Source organism: Oryctolagus cuniculus, chromosome 6 (assembly GCF_051225735.1).
Source record: "Oryctolagus cuniculus isolate XC-2025 breed Fujian yellow rabbit chromosome 6, ASM5122573v1, whole genome shotgun sequence".
NCBI classification, from domain to species: Eukaryota; Metazoa; Chordata; class Mammalia; order Lagomorpha; family Leporidae; genus Oryctolagus; species Oryctolagus cuniculus.
In genome coordinates this window covers 7299853-7313454 of record NC_142872.1, presented here as the reverse complement: position 1 = coordinate 7313454, position 13602 = coordinate 7299853, and the positions used below count along the sequence as shown (strand labels likewise).

Genomic DNA, 13602 nt, shown 5'->3' with positions numbered 1-13602 from the left:
GCTGGGGCTGTTGTCTTCCCTGGGCTCCCTGCACCGCTCCCTCCCTGCTCTCCTTCAGGGTGCTTCTCAGCATCCTCACTGGGGACTTCCCGGCTCCACACCCAGCAGTTTAGCCCTGCAAGTCTCTGAACTCCCTCTTGGATTTTTTCCTTAATATTAGTATCCAATGCACTGTGTATTTTACTTATTATCGACCACTGTGTGTTGTGATTTTTGGTCAGTGAAAATGTCCACAGAATCATACCCAACATTGTGATTTTTAGAAAAATCTAGATACCTCTGTTTGTAAAATTTCCAATTTTTAATTTTTCTGCTGTGTTGAGATGTACTTCCCAGAAACTGCGCATGTTTAAGTGTTTCACTTGGTGAGTCTGCATGCATGTATAGCTAATTTAAGGCCTTTTTAACGCAGGCAGATCGCTCCTGAGTGGCCTGGCCAGAGCCCGTCTGCCCGCCGCGTGCAGCCTGTGGCCGGCCGTGGAGGTCCCGTGGGTGTCTCCTGGGAGCACATGTCCTGTGTGGTTCTTTGGCCCTGCTGACTTGGCTGTGTCCACGCTCTCACCGTCAGCAGGTGCTGTGACAGGAAGTTGCCGTCATGGCCTCAGGAGTGCTTTCCGGCCCTCTGCCGAAGGCCCCGTGGTAGGGGCTGACTGCCATAGCAGCACTGGGTTCTGGGACAGTGAGAGGCTAGCTGGGCAAGTCTTCCCCAGCAGACTAGAACTGGAGGAGAGGCGGCCGTAAGTCTGCTTAGGGTACTTCCTGCGGAGGCCCCGCTCCACCAGACAAGCCCGAGGGAAGTCAGGCAGGCTCTGTCCCTCTGCCCCGGGCGGTCGGGGGTGGAGGGGGCAGCTACTCTCAGGAGCTCCTGTGGGTGAGGTTTCCAGGAGGCTGGAGTACAGCGGCCCTTTGTTCCCTTGACCCGAGAGGAAGAGGAAAGTGCAGGGCTGGTTTGGGAAAGGAGCCCTGATCTCCTCTATCTTCACTTTCTATCCAAGGCAGAGGCGGGAGGCGAGGGCTCCCCCGGCTCTGGAATGCAGCCGTGGCTTCTGGTGAAGCTGCCGAAGGCAGGCTCGACAGGAGGAGGTCAGTTTGGGCCAAGATGGGGTTTGGTGGCCTCGTGAGCCCTGCAGTCCCTGGCCTGTGACAGGGCACTCAGGAGAGGCAGGAAAGGGCCCAGTACGGACCCCAAGGAGGCTGCGCCCACACAGTTGGGGTGAATTGAAGGGGCTGGCCTCCTGCAGGGCCGGTATGTGCAGACCCAGAGAAGCTCAGCTGTGTGGCCTCTCTTCGAAGTGTGTGTGTGTGTGTGTGTGGTTTTTTTTTTTTTTTCTCTTAAGATAGTAGTGACATTTGAAGAAGGATGTGAACACCAACTGGAGCTTTGACTGGATGCAGATAGCACTGTTGACTTTTGAATTACAGCTTTCTGGAGTTTTTTTAAATTTTTTATTTTTTTTTAATTATTTTGACAGGCAGAGTGGACAGTGAGAGAGAGAGAGACAGAGAGAAAGGTCTTCCTTTGCCGTTGGTTCACCCTCCAATGGCCGCCGCGGCCGGCACGCTGCAGCTGGCGCACCGTGCTGATCTGATGGCAGGAGCCAGGTACTTCTCCTGGTCTCCCATGGGGTGCAGGGCCCAAGCACTTGGGCCATCCTCCACTGCACTCCCTGGCCACAGCAGAGAGCTGGCCTGGAAGAGGGGCAACTGGGACAGAATCCGGCGCCCCAACTGGGACTAGAACCCGGTGTGCCGGCGCCACGAGGCAGAGGATTAGCCTAGTGAGCCGCGGCGCTGGCCTCTGGAGTTTTAAATATTCAAGGGAAGGAAATTCTCTCTCTCTCTCTCTCCACATACATGCACACACATGTATTGGGATATGCATAAGTATGTACTCAGACTCACATGTATGTGCACACAGACAGGAACACACGTCCATATCTGTGTACAGAACGAATGATAAAGAGGACTCCTGACTCAGTTTACCCTTTCACAGGGCCTGGTATTCTCTGGCCGCAGATTTTCCCCAGGAATCCGGCAGGAGCCAGGCTGAGCAGCTGTTGGTGGGAGGAAGGCGGGTGAAGTCAGCACACTCTCCCAAGGCTTGTTGGGAATGTGTTTGTTGTGCAAGGACTGAGCTCCACATCTGGGTTTTTTAAGGTAAAACAAGACCAGGGCACAGGGCACAGAAGTGCCGAGGCAGAGAGTGACATGAGCCTGTGAGCCCCTGGGCGGGGACTGGACGCTCACGCCCAGTCCAGCTTCACCAGCCTGGGAGCCGCCCCAGCCCCAGGGGCCCAGGGGCCCAAGCTGCCACCCCTCTCTACACTCACCTGCTCGCTCCATGTAGGCATGCATGCACTTCCTAAAGAAGCTGTTCTACACGTTGGTGTGTAATTCGCTTTTTCTATTTTTTCACTAAGCGACATGCTATAAATAACTTTGTATGTCAAGGAAAACATATCTAGATCTTGACTTTTTAATACCTTATACATGGGTCAATATATATTTAACCACTTTTCCATGACTAAACACTGAGATTATTTCAGTTTTTTGCCCATATATAAGGACTGTCGAATACTTTGCACATATGCTGATTTATATTTTTCTTGGAATTTTCTGGGTAAAATTTCCAAAAGTGGGATTGCTGTACCATAGAGAGTATCCACTGTGGAGGTATTGTGATACGTGTTACCAAAGAATCTTTCACAGAAGAGGTGGTAGTTATTCTCCCCAATCCTGTATCAGCAAGCATTTCTCTGCATGCCTGCTGTCCTTGGATGTGACAGTTTGTGAATGTTTTCAGCAGTCTGTTAGCTGAGAAATGGCCGCTGTCTTACTTATCTGCGTATAGCAAGCTTATATTCCTGTGAGTTGAACAACTGTAGAAATGTGAGCTCTTCATCATGTTTATTTTAAATGTGTTCTTGCGCTTTTTGGTTGCACTGTTGACGCGGCTCATGCTGCTTCTGGCTTCTTCTCCCTTATCACTTGCTGACACGCCGTCTGTGCTTCACGCCGCTTCTTTGGTGTTGTGCTATAAAGACCTGTGCTCACCCTAAGAGTGTAGAACTGGCCATCTACATCCGCGTTTTTCTCATACTTATCTGGTGTATGTGTTTTAATTTTGAAATGTACCTGATCTTGTTTTTCATGAAAGTTTAAAGCAGGGAGTTAACTTTATTTTTCCATGGGTAGCTAGCCAGCTGTCAGGATGCCGTCATACTCTGATTTGGAATGTCTGATTTATGGCCCAGACTGGTGGGGATGAGAAATGTAAAGAGCCTGCCTGTCCGTGGCTAGCGCCGTGCTCACACGCCAGGAGCCGCCTTCCACACTAGCCCCGCTGTGCCCCTGCTTGCTGTTTTCATTATATCCTAACAGGCTTGTGTAATTCTGAGCATTCTACCCACACAGTCTGTTTGCTAAGCAGCCACAAGGCCGTGTCCAAATTTTTTCTCAAAGACCAAGTGGTTTTGTAACCCCACACAACAGAAAAATTGTTTTTCTCAGTCCTCACGTTCAACACAGAACCCTTCTGGGACCAAATGTGTGGGTTTTCGTGCACCAAGCAGTTCTCCAATTTTAACTCCACTCTGACACTGTCTGCCTGGGGGGTAGCATCAGATCCCACAGGTTAAGGGCTGTGTCCCACAAGTCTGCCACCACTTAAGAGGACAGTTGCTGTGCTCTGTCGCCTGTGTCTCTGACCGAAGGCTATATATCCAGATTCCCACGGCCCTCTCCTGGAGTCTGATCATTTGCTAGAATGTTCCACAAAACTCAGGAAAACAGTCAGCTTCCTAGATGCCTGGTTTATTCTAAGGCTGCAACCCAGGAGCAGCATGTGATGAGACAGCTGCAGAGGCAGGGGTGGCAGCAGGGGCACCGCCAAACTTCTGTGGCCTCTGCAGGTGCACCACGTTTCCCGCACTCAGTGTGTCCACATTCTGGAAGCTCTCGAAGCACGGTTGAGGACGTCCTTGGCCGTTGGTGCTCAGCTCATCCTCAGTCCCCTCCCCTGTCCGGGTTGGGGCAGACCTGTGGATGAAGACCAAGATACATGCTTGTTACACTACAATATCACAGTAAGAAGCCACTTGAAAATGAGAAATTGTAGGAGAAATCTAATTGTCTGGAGACTCTAGTCTTAACAACTTCGCTTTCCATCTCTTCCGAAGACTTGAAAGAAGACAGTTGGCTGTAGCACCTCGGCGACACCGTGGCTGCTCCTGTGGCCAGTTAAGAGTCGCTGCCAAGGACCGTGCATCTGATTCTGGGATGGGAACTGTGGGATCTCCGCTGACCTGGGCCCCAGGGTTCTGGTTCCCTGTGAGGTCAGCAGTGTGGCTGCACCTGAGCAGAGAGCCTCTGTGGGGACACTGTGCACTCACACCGTTCACACACTGGAACTGTTCCCGCAGAAGCCACTTGCTCAAACAACCATTCTGGGGATGGTGGACTGTGATGCTGTCCTGCTGTGTGTTATGGTGCGTTCAGCTGCCATAGAGGACGCACCGCTTGCGGGCAGAACCTTGTCTTGAACGTGTGTGTCTCCTCCCAGAGCACCCAGCACTGAGTCAGGGCACAGGGACGTGGTGTCCTCACACCAGGGTTTGGCTTCAGACGGGCTGGGGTAGGGTGGGGTCTGCCGCCATCCCCAGCTGCCTGCGTGACTGCTGTCCTCGTTGCTTCCTGGCAAGGTGGGGAGTGCGTGCCCTGCCTCCCTCCTCTTCCTTATCACTCTGAGCCCCTCCCCAGTGCCAGATGTGGTGGGATCTAAGATGAAACACTGCGTCACACAGGAGTGGTGGTGCTCTGCTGGCACTGTGTCTCAGATGACGAAGAATAGCATTGTGATGATGGAATGTGACGTGGGAGAGGTGGATGGTATTGAATGGATGTTGTTCAAGAAATGAGTGCTGATGGGGAAGGAAAAAGCCATGTAATTTTATAAAAATAAATGATTGAGGTATTGGCGTGTGGCCTAATGGTTAAGACGTTCATACTCACATACCATGTTGGAGGGTCTGATTAGATTCCTTGCTTGGCTGTAGGCTCCAGCTTCCTGCCAATGCAGACTCTGGGGGGCAGCAGCGATGGTTCAAGTAGTTCCTGCCACCCACGAGGGAGACCTGGATTGAGTTCCCAGCTCCTGGCTCTGGCCCAAGCCTGGCTGTTATAGGCATTTGAGAAATGAACAAGGGGATAGGGATGCTCTCTCTGTGTCTGTTTGTCTCTCTGTCTTTCAAATAAATAACTATTTTTAAAACACTTGGCTGATCATCAGCATTAAATAAAACTACAGGGAGCTGTTGTTGTGGACCAGGCTCCCACAGGGACCGCGCAGAGCGGAGCTGAAATCAAAATGACGTCACTCATGCTGGGGTTCCAGTCACCAAGCTGAAACTGAGCTGTTCCCTGACCAGAGAAACCTGGTCAGGGAGGTAACAGCCACATTGTCCAAACGGGACTCTCTCAGTTGGTGTGGTGGTTAAGTTCCCTTTGCTTTCATCTTTTTACCAAAAAAAAAAGGGGGGGGGGGGCTCTACAGGAACCTGATGTTAATCCATTAGTGATTTTTCTGTTGATTTGTTCCCCATCCCACCTTACAAGGAAAGTACCGTGGAATGACCAGTCTGCTTTTGTGTTTGTTTTTGCTTCCGTCAGCCCCTTTTTCTGTTTCTAAAGCCAGACTCCTCTGCTTGGCTCACTGGAACACTCATTGCCCAATTTCAGAAGCAAAAACAAAGCCAGAGAGGATCATGAAATACGTTATCATTTGTTCTTTGATGCTAGTACGGAAGAGAAAAGTAAGAACTTGGAGGACACAGGTGATACGATGCAAGAGAAGCTTGACAGAGGAAGCCCGGGAAAGTGGAGGACACACAAGACTTGGTGCTCCTCTGTGGGCTGAGGCCCATGGAGAAAGCATCACTGAGTGAGTCTCAGAGCATAGTCATCTCGCTGGGGCACCCCAGAGTCACCTTCCACCTCTGGCTTAGCTCTTAGTGATCTGTTCAGTGGGACAGGAGCAACCAAGGGATGCCCAAGAGGCCATGCGCTTGTGGGGCTGAAATAAAAACCACTCATCAACACTCAGAGAAGAGAGTGTGGGACATAGAGGACAGTTAGGCCTGGTGGTTGGTTTGAAACTTGAGCAGTTTCAGGAAGGAACAGCTTGTCCAGGTAGAGAGAACTGAGCTAGTTGGAGGCTGGAATGCAGTTGGGGGCCATGGAGACAGCACGTTTGAATCATGTACTTGGGTGGAACTTGGGAGCCCCAAGGGAAGGGAGAGAAACACAAATGCTGAATCAGGAGGGTCCCCACTCTGTGGTCATGAGGTTCCTTCAGGTGACAGGAGGAGGAGCTGCATTGAAAGAAGCTGGAGCTGCAGGTGGAAACAGAGCCCTAGAGGTCGCAGGAGAAAGGTGGGGGTGACCTGTGGTGATGCACAGCGCTGTGGACAGACTACCGAGGCAGGAGAAAGGTGGGGGTGAGCCATGATGACACGTAGTGCTGTGGACAGACTACCGAGGCAAGAGAAGGGTGGGGGTGAGCCGTGGTGGTGGGCAGTGCTGTGGACGGACTACCCAGGTTGAGGAAGCAGCTGCAGGTTTGGAGAAGAGAAGGTGACGTTTCAGAGCCATTGCCGGGCCGTGGAGGAGGAGGACGCCTGCTGGTGACGGGTGGGTGAGGGGGCCCCTGGCTGCTCACTGCAAAAGCAGCTTCCAAGGGGGCTGCTGAGTCACACAGCCCCCAGGTGTTCACATGTGCACTGCAGTTCGAGAGCACTGCCACGGAGCATCTGTGTAGGGCCGCTGGGTGGGAAGGAAAGTCGACCGAGTGGTGCCTTGAGGTGACAGCACATTCAGAGGAGGCAGAAGTGCCTGGATTTTTAGCATGAGAGAGACAAAAGGTGATGACAGTGTTCACACGGAGAAGACAGGTGATGAGGAGGGGAAGTGTGTGCGTCAGGAGTCAGGCAGCCCCCGGGCTCACTGAGGCAGGAGGAGGGGGACTTCTCCCTGTGCTGGAAGAGGGGGTGCGAGGACAAAGGGAGACACAGTGGAATTCTGAGGTGGAGAGGGCAGCCTGGCACTGGAAGTAGGGCTGCCCCGGTCCTCTGTTTCCAGACCTCTCCAAACATTGTTCCATCTTTTTTTTTTTTTTTTTTTAATTTATTTATGTATTTGAAAGGCAGAGCTACAGAGAGAGAGAGGGAGAAACAAAGAGAGGTCCTCCTTCCACTGGTTCATCCCCAAATGGCTGTAATGGCTTGACTTGTGCCAATCCGAAGCCAGGAGCCAGGAGCTTCTTCCAGGTCTCCCATGTAGGTGCAGGGGCCCAAGTATTTGGGCTATCTTCTGCTGCTTTCCCAGGCCACAGCAGAGAGCTGGATTGGAAGTAGCCAGGAAGCTGTGATGCCAGCACTACAGGTGGAGGCTTAGACTGCTACACCACAGCGCTGGCCCCACATCACTACATCCTGGCAGTGATTCCTGGACCGCAGACAGGAGAGTGGAGTCGGGCACAGCAAGAACGTCATAATCTGTTGTGATTTTAGGAGTGTGGGCAGTGTTGCACAAGGTTATTTCCTCCATCATTTTTTTAAAGATTTATTTATTTATTTGAAAGAGTTACTCAGAGAGAGGAGAGGCAGAGAAAGAGAGGTCTTCCATCCACTGGTTCGCTCTCCAGATAGCCATAATGGCCAGAGCTGCGCCGGTCCGAAGCCAGGAGCCAGGAGCTTCTTCCAGGTCTCCCATGCTGATGCAGGGGCCATCCTCCACTGCCTTCCCAGGCCACAGCAGAGAGCTGGATCAGAAGTGGAGCAGCTGGGACTCGAGCCGGCGCCCATATGGGATGCCGGCGCTTCAGGCTGGGGCATTAACCACTGCACCACAGTGCCGGCCCCCCTCCATCGTTTTTAAAGAAACTTTCATGTTACATCATTTTCTTGGATCTTAAGTCATATTTTAAAATGTTTCAAACTTGATTTCCTTAGAGTGGAAGACCCTGCCAAAATTCGATTTTCTTGCCACTCATGAATTCAGTAGGCAAGCCAGGCGCGTGGGCCAGTAGACACTTGCAGACTTGCTTTACGTGTAGCACAGAAGGAAAAGGGGTACAAGGTGAGAACAGCTGTGGGAAGTTGCTTTATGGAAAATAAAAATAGTTTTCACACTAATTGTAGGTCTGCTGCATAATTAAGGCCATGTGTTGTGCGGGATACGACAAGAAGTAGACCAGCAGAACAGCACGGCACCTTTGCTGCCGTAAGGGAGACGACAGACATGAGCAGAAGGATCTGCAGGCCACCTCCCACTGCAGAAGTGATGGCAGGAGGCGGCAGGCACAACACGACTCTGCAGAGAACACACTCAGCCTCCCCTGGCCTGTTGCTTTCGTATCTTAAAGCCAGAAACAGCCTTGGAACCACAGCTTTCTCAAAGCTAGAAGCTTTCTCGTGTCTTCGCCTGGGATACCTGTGTGGGACAGGGAATGCCTTAGAGACGTGTTCAGCAGTGCAGGCGAAGGGAGGGACAGGAAAGAGATACTGTGCATCGGACAGAAGCTTCTCTCTGGCTGTCTGACAAGCTCCCTAACTTGAGTCTTCCTTCAGTTAATGTGATCATAGCATTCTGGTTATGTGAAAGACCTGGTAGTTATTTGCTGACTTGTTTTTAAGATAGTTCCAGTGAAGTTTCCATTTTTCTAAAGATTTACTTATTTTATTTGAAAGTCAGAGTTACACAGAGAGAGGAGAGGCAGAGAGAGAGAGAGAGAGGTCTTCCATCCAATGGTTCACTCCCCCAGATGGCCGCAACAGCCAGAGCTGCGCCGATCCGAAGCCAGGAGCCAGGAGCTTCTTCCAGGTCTCCCACGTGGGTGCAGGGGCCCAAGGACTTGGGCCATCCTCTACTGCTTTCCCAGGCCATAGCAGAGAGCTGGAATGGAAGTAGAGCAGCCGGGACTAGAACTGGCTCCCATATGGGATGCCGGCGCTTCAGGCCAGGGCATTAACCCACTGTGCCACAGTGACGGCCCCGAAGGTTCCATTTTTCAATACTCACTTGGACTTAAGGTGGAAACTCTGCTTCCCCTTTCTTGGTCTGTGAATGTGAAACGCAGCCAAGACCCAGAGTACCCTGCAGAGCAGGCGGGGTCCAAGTGCAGATGCAGGGCCCACTGAAGTGTCTCTGGCACCTCACGTCGATCGTTAGACACACCCCCAGCCCGGCCAGGTTCACGGTCACAGCAGGCCTCATTTTGCAAGTGTGATCTGATGCAATTTCACAAAGGAGATTTCTTACGTAAGCTCAAGTTGAGAAATCGTGACTCTGTCCTTACCTACTTGGCGTCAACTGACAGTATCCTCAGAATGTAGGCAGATAGTTGGAGAAACAAGAACCCAGCAGGAAAGTATCACAGACAGTTGCCATGGCAACCCAGGTTGGCGCTGGTGGCCATGTCGGGCCTGGCGCTTCTGTTTGCACCCTGCAGAGGCCGCTTACTTGGCTCTGCTGCCACAGGTCTCTTCCTCAGGGGCGCTTCTGTGCACAGTGGGGCACCCCACCCCAGTGGAAAATTCCAGTGTTCTGTGTTGCCAGCAGGAAGGCAGGGTTGCAGTACCTGGGGCGGGTTTTTGTGCTGGAGTCCTGCAGAGACACAGCATCCTGCCTCTGCGCTCTGCAGGGGTGAGCTTTCTTCTGCTGCTGGTCTGGTTGAAAGGGCGACCCTGTGGGTGGGGCTAACAGGGTTTAACAGATTCTCTGCTGTCGTCGGGGCCTGGGCGCGCAGGATCTGTCTTCCTTCAGCTTCCAGCAGCCAAGCACACACCCTCATCTCTGCAGCCCAGAGGGAAGTCAGGGCTGTGGCTGATGTGTCAGAGCCCGGCCTCTGAGCTGCTGCCAGAGGGAGGCGAGGCCAGAAGGCTCACTTTTCAGAAGGATGCTTACCTGTCTGTGGACTGCAGCCTCTGCAGGGGCAGCCAGGTGACAGTATACTCAGCAAGATGGGCGGGTGAGTTGCCAGATCCATGGGCTCTCAGAGAAAAGTCAGATGTCTACGCCAAGCCTATTTCCTATAAACATTGGTAACGCATATGTAGAATATTGTGGGCCCCTTTTGAAATGTTCAGAAGCGATTCATCTCTTGGAATTCTTTGTCCAGATGTCAGTTTCCTGAGCTCCCGTCTTGATTGATGCCCGCGGCTCCCAACTGGCACAGTCTTCACTCCACTCCTGAGCCTTCTTGGCTCCATAGCACTGCTTTGCTAATCAAAGCTGACGACACAGAACAGCTGCCCCAGCACCGGGTGTGCTCGCCTGATGCACAGAAAGCCCGTCGCTGACAGCAGGAAGGTGGAAGGAAGATAGTATAGTGGGCGGAGCCAGGAGCCAGGCAGCTACTGCTCAGTTCCCAAGCTCCCCGAGGGGTTTGGGCTCAAAGTCCTCATGGATTGAAGTTGGGGCTTGTGGGGTGTGTGTTCAGCACATGTCCAGGCTCCTGGTTGGTCAGTAGTGCTTGTGGCCTTTCTAGATTGAACAGCAATACTGTGGGCTTGGGGCTGCATTGAAGTGGCAGTTCTTCCTGCCTGGGGTCCCCTGAAATAAAACCCCAGAGACAATGTGGACCATTGAGACGTTCATTTTTTTTTTTTTTTTTTGACAGGCAGAGTGGACAGTGAGAGAGAGAGAGACAGAGAGAAAGGTCTTCCTTTGCCGTTGGTTCACCCTCCAATGGCCGCCGCTGCCGGCGCGCTGTAGCTGGCGCACCGCGCTGATCTGAAGGCAGGAGCCAGGTGCTTCTCCTGGTCTCCCATGGGGTGCAGGGCCCAAGCACTTGGGCCATCCTCCACTGCACTCCCGGGCCACAGCAGAGAGCTCGCCTGGAAGAGGGGCAACCGGGACAGAATCTGGCTCCCTGACCGGGACTAGAACCCAGTGTGCCAGCACTGCAAGGCGGAGGATTAGCCTAGTGAGCCGTGGCACCGGCTGAGACGTTCATTATTGGAGACCTAAATGAGCTCATGATTGCCATGACCGGATTGTTTAGGGCCAGTTGCACAGCTCCCTCAAGTCAGTGTGTTAATTTTAGTACATGGTTAATCAGGCATCTTAAAGGGAGGCTGAGGATATACCTTAAGCTAAGATGGGAGGCTGGGAGAGTGGGACCTGGTGCTATTTCGCATCTGTACTCAAGGTACCTGTGTAGGAGTTCAGTTCTACTCAGGGCAAAACTTCTGTGGGATTGCCCCTCTTCTGATGTCAGCACCAGGAACAGTGTTTGGTCCAAAGAGTTGCTCAAGAATAATGGAGTGAATGAAGGAATAAAGGACTGTAGGTCTGCCCAGGGGGACAGGGCTAAGGTAAGGTATGTGAGGGCCCTGGGGTGTACTGCTGGAGGAGGCGCAGAGCTGAGGGCCCAGAGAGAACCCTGCTCACTCCCACCCACTAGGCACTGCCCTGGGGGTGGATTGGCCGAAATGATCACAGTGGGATGAGAGAGAGGGTAGGGCATTGTTTGTAAGGCCCATCGTGTGTATGGATGAGTCTGACCGTCGTCCTCGTGAGCCCTAGGCTTTGAGTTTATGCTGCCTTCTTCGTTTGTATGTAGACAAACATAGCATGATGAGCTCCCTTGGAAGGAGGCACAGAGCTGATTTCACGTCTCGGGATGGGGTGGCCAGCGTTGAGAGCACCTGTTTATTGAAAACCACCAAAATGCAGGACAGACTGAAAAAATTAATGCCTGTGGAAGAGGTATGTTTAAATTGAAGTCAAGAAAAAGCCTGGGTGAAGTGTAATGATCTTAGGTGTTAGGGTATGGGAGAAAGGACAAGGAGGAGGCAGATCACAGACTCAACAGCCAGAGCAGGTTTATTCAGAGGGAAACCTGGGAGGGACTCAGCACCCACAGAGGCAGAGAGTGCCCCTCCTACAGACTAAGTCTTTGTACAGTCAGAGTTACTGTACAAAGCAGCCAGTTCTGGGTGAGGTCAAGCTGGTTTGCTCGGACTGTAGGGCTTTTGAGTAGGGGACTCTGAGGGACAACTGGCGAATTCACTGGCTGGACCGGAGTATCACACCTACTTGTGGAGGGTTTCTGCTGGGCACTTAGTCCCAAAGCTAAGGGAGGTGCAGGCTTCATAGTTCCACCAGAAATGCAAATCACCCCCTCCCCGGGAAGGCCTGTTGGATCATGGGAAAAATTCATCCTAACTAAGAAGATACTGCAATTAAAAGTATACTTTGGGGGCCAGCATTGTGGCATAGTGGGTAAAGCTGCCACCTGCAGTGCCGGCATCCCATGTGGGTGTCAGTTTGAGTGCTGGCTGCCCCACTTCTGATCCAGCTATCTGTTATGGCCTAGGAAAGCAGTAAAGAGTGGCCCAAGTCCGTGGGCCCCTGCACCCACGTGGGAGACCCAGAAGAGGCTCCTGGCTTTGGATCAGCACAGCTTTGGCCATTGTGGCCAATTGGGGAATGAACCAGTAGATGGAAATTTCTCTCTCTCTCTCTCTCTCTGTAACTCTGACTTTCAAATAAACAAATAAGTCTTTGAAAAACAGAAGGTATACTTTGCAGATTGTAATTCATACCCACTGCTCCTTTGCATCCTGTTCACTAAGTGTAGCTCTGCTTTCTCTGTCTGACCACTCTGGTGAATTCTTATTTTTTTAAAACTTATTTATCTGAAAGGTAGAGTTAAAAAGAGAGTGGGAGAAACAAAAATAGAGGTCTTCCATCTGCTGATCTACTCTCCAAATGATTGCCACAGCTGGGACTCGGCCAGCTGAACCCAGGAGACAAGAGTTTCCTCTGGGTCTCCCACATGAGTACTGGGCCCATGCATTTGGGCCATCTGCCATTGCCTTCTGAAGCACATCAGTAGGGAGCTGCAATGGAAGTGGAGCAGCTGGGATTCAAACTGGCACCCACATGGGATGCTGGCACTGCAGGCAGCAGCTTAATGTTCTATGCCACAGCACCGGCCCCTTTGCGATGCTGGCCCCAACTGGTTGCCTCCCACAATACCACTCGTCCCCACCAAAGTGGCCGTGACTGTGGTATAGAGGGTCAGTGTAATGGCAGATGTTACAGGCTGTTACATGGAGAATTCTGAGACACTGAACATACAAAGGTGTCCACCAAAGCAGGTAGTGAGGCAGATCAAAACCCAAGTTGCAGAGGATTTGTGGGAGAACCGGTTTCTCAAGCAGCGATGTGACGTTGTGACGGGAGGGCCCTGTCATGGGAGCCTCTGAAGCACCCACTGTGACCCCGTGGGAAAGCCAGCTTGGCACATCGGCCGTGCCTGCTGTGCATCGCCCTGTAGAATGACACCACGGAGAGAGGAGCTTCCTGCCCTCCTCACCCCTCCTCCCTGCACCCCAGGAGCCCCTGAGTCCTGGCCAGCAGGTTGGGGAGGAGGAGCCCTTCCTCCTCCGTGTGCTCCCTGAAGCCCGCCTTCGCCAGGAAACGGAAAAGATGTAGCAGCACATCAAAGAGGTTTGCATGGCGTGTGGCTCTGGGCGTGCTCGCTAGACTGTTTTGTGGCACGAAGGGACCTAGGACTAACAGCACAAAAATCATGAA

The 13602-nt window shown here is 52.3% G+C and overlaps 3 long non-coding RNA genes across 5 annotated transcripts in view; 2 read left to right on the top strand and 1 right to left on the bottom strand.

Moving 5' to 3' along the window:
• Positions 1–13602, top strand: part of LOC149125993 (uncharacterized) — a 95854-nt gene that overhangs the window by 36354 nt on the left and 45898 nt on the right. The gene's annotated exons all lie outside the window — the stretch shown is intronic.
• Positions 1–13602, top strand: part of LOC149125994 (uncharacterized) — a 36753-nt gene that overhangs the window by 11733 nt on the left and 11418 nt on the right. The window lies entirely within an intron of this gene.
• LOC138850121 (uncharacterized) lies at positions 7605–10969 on the bottom strand. Its single transcript, XR_011389644.2, has 2 exons — positions 9076–10969; positions 7605–8949 (listed from the first exon to the last, which is right to left on the bottom strand). It is a non-coding gene; the product is annotated as an uncharacterized LOC138850121 (long non-coding RNA).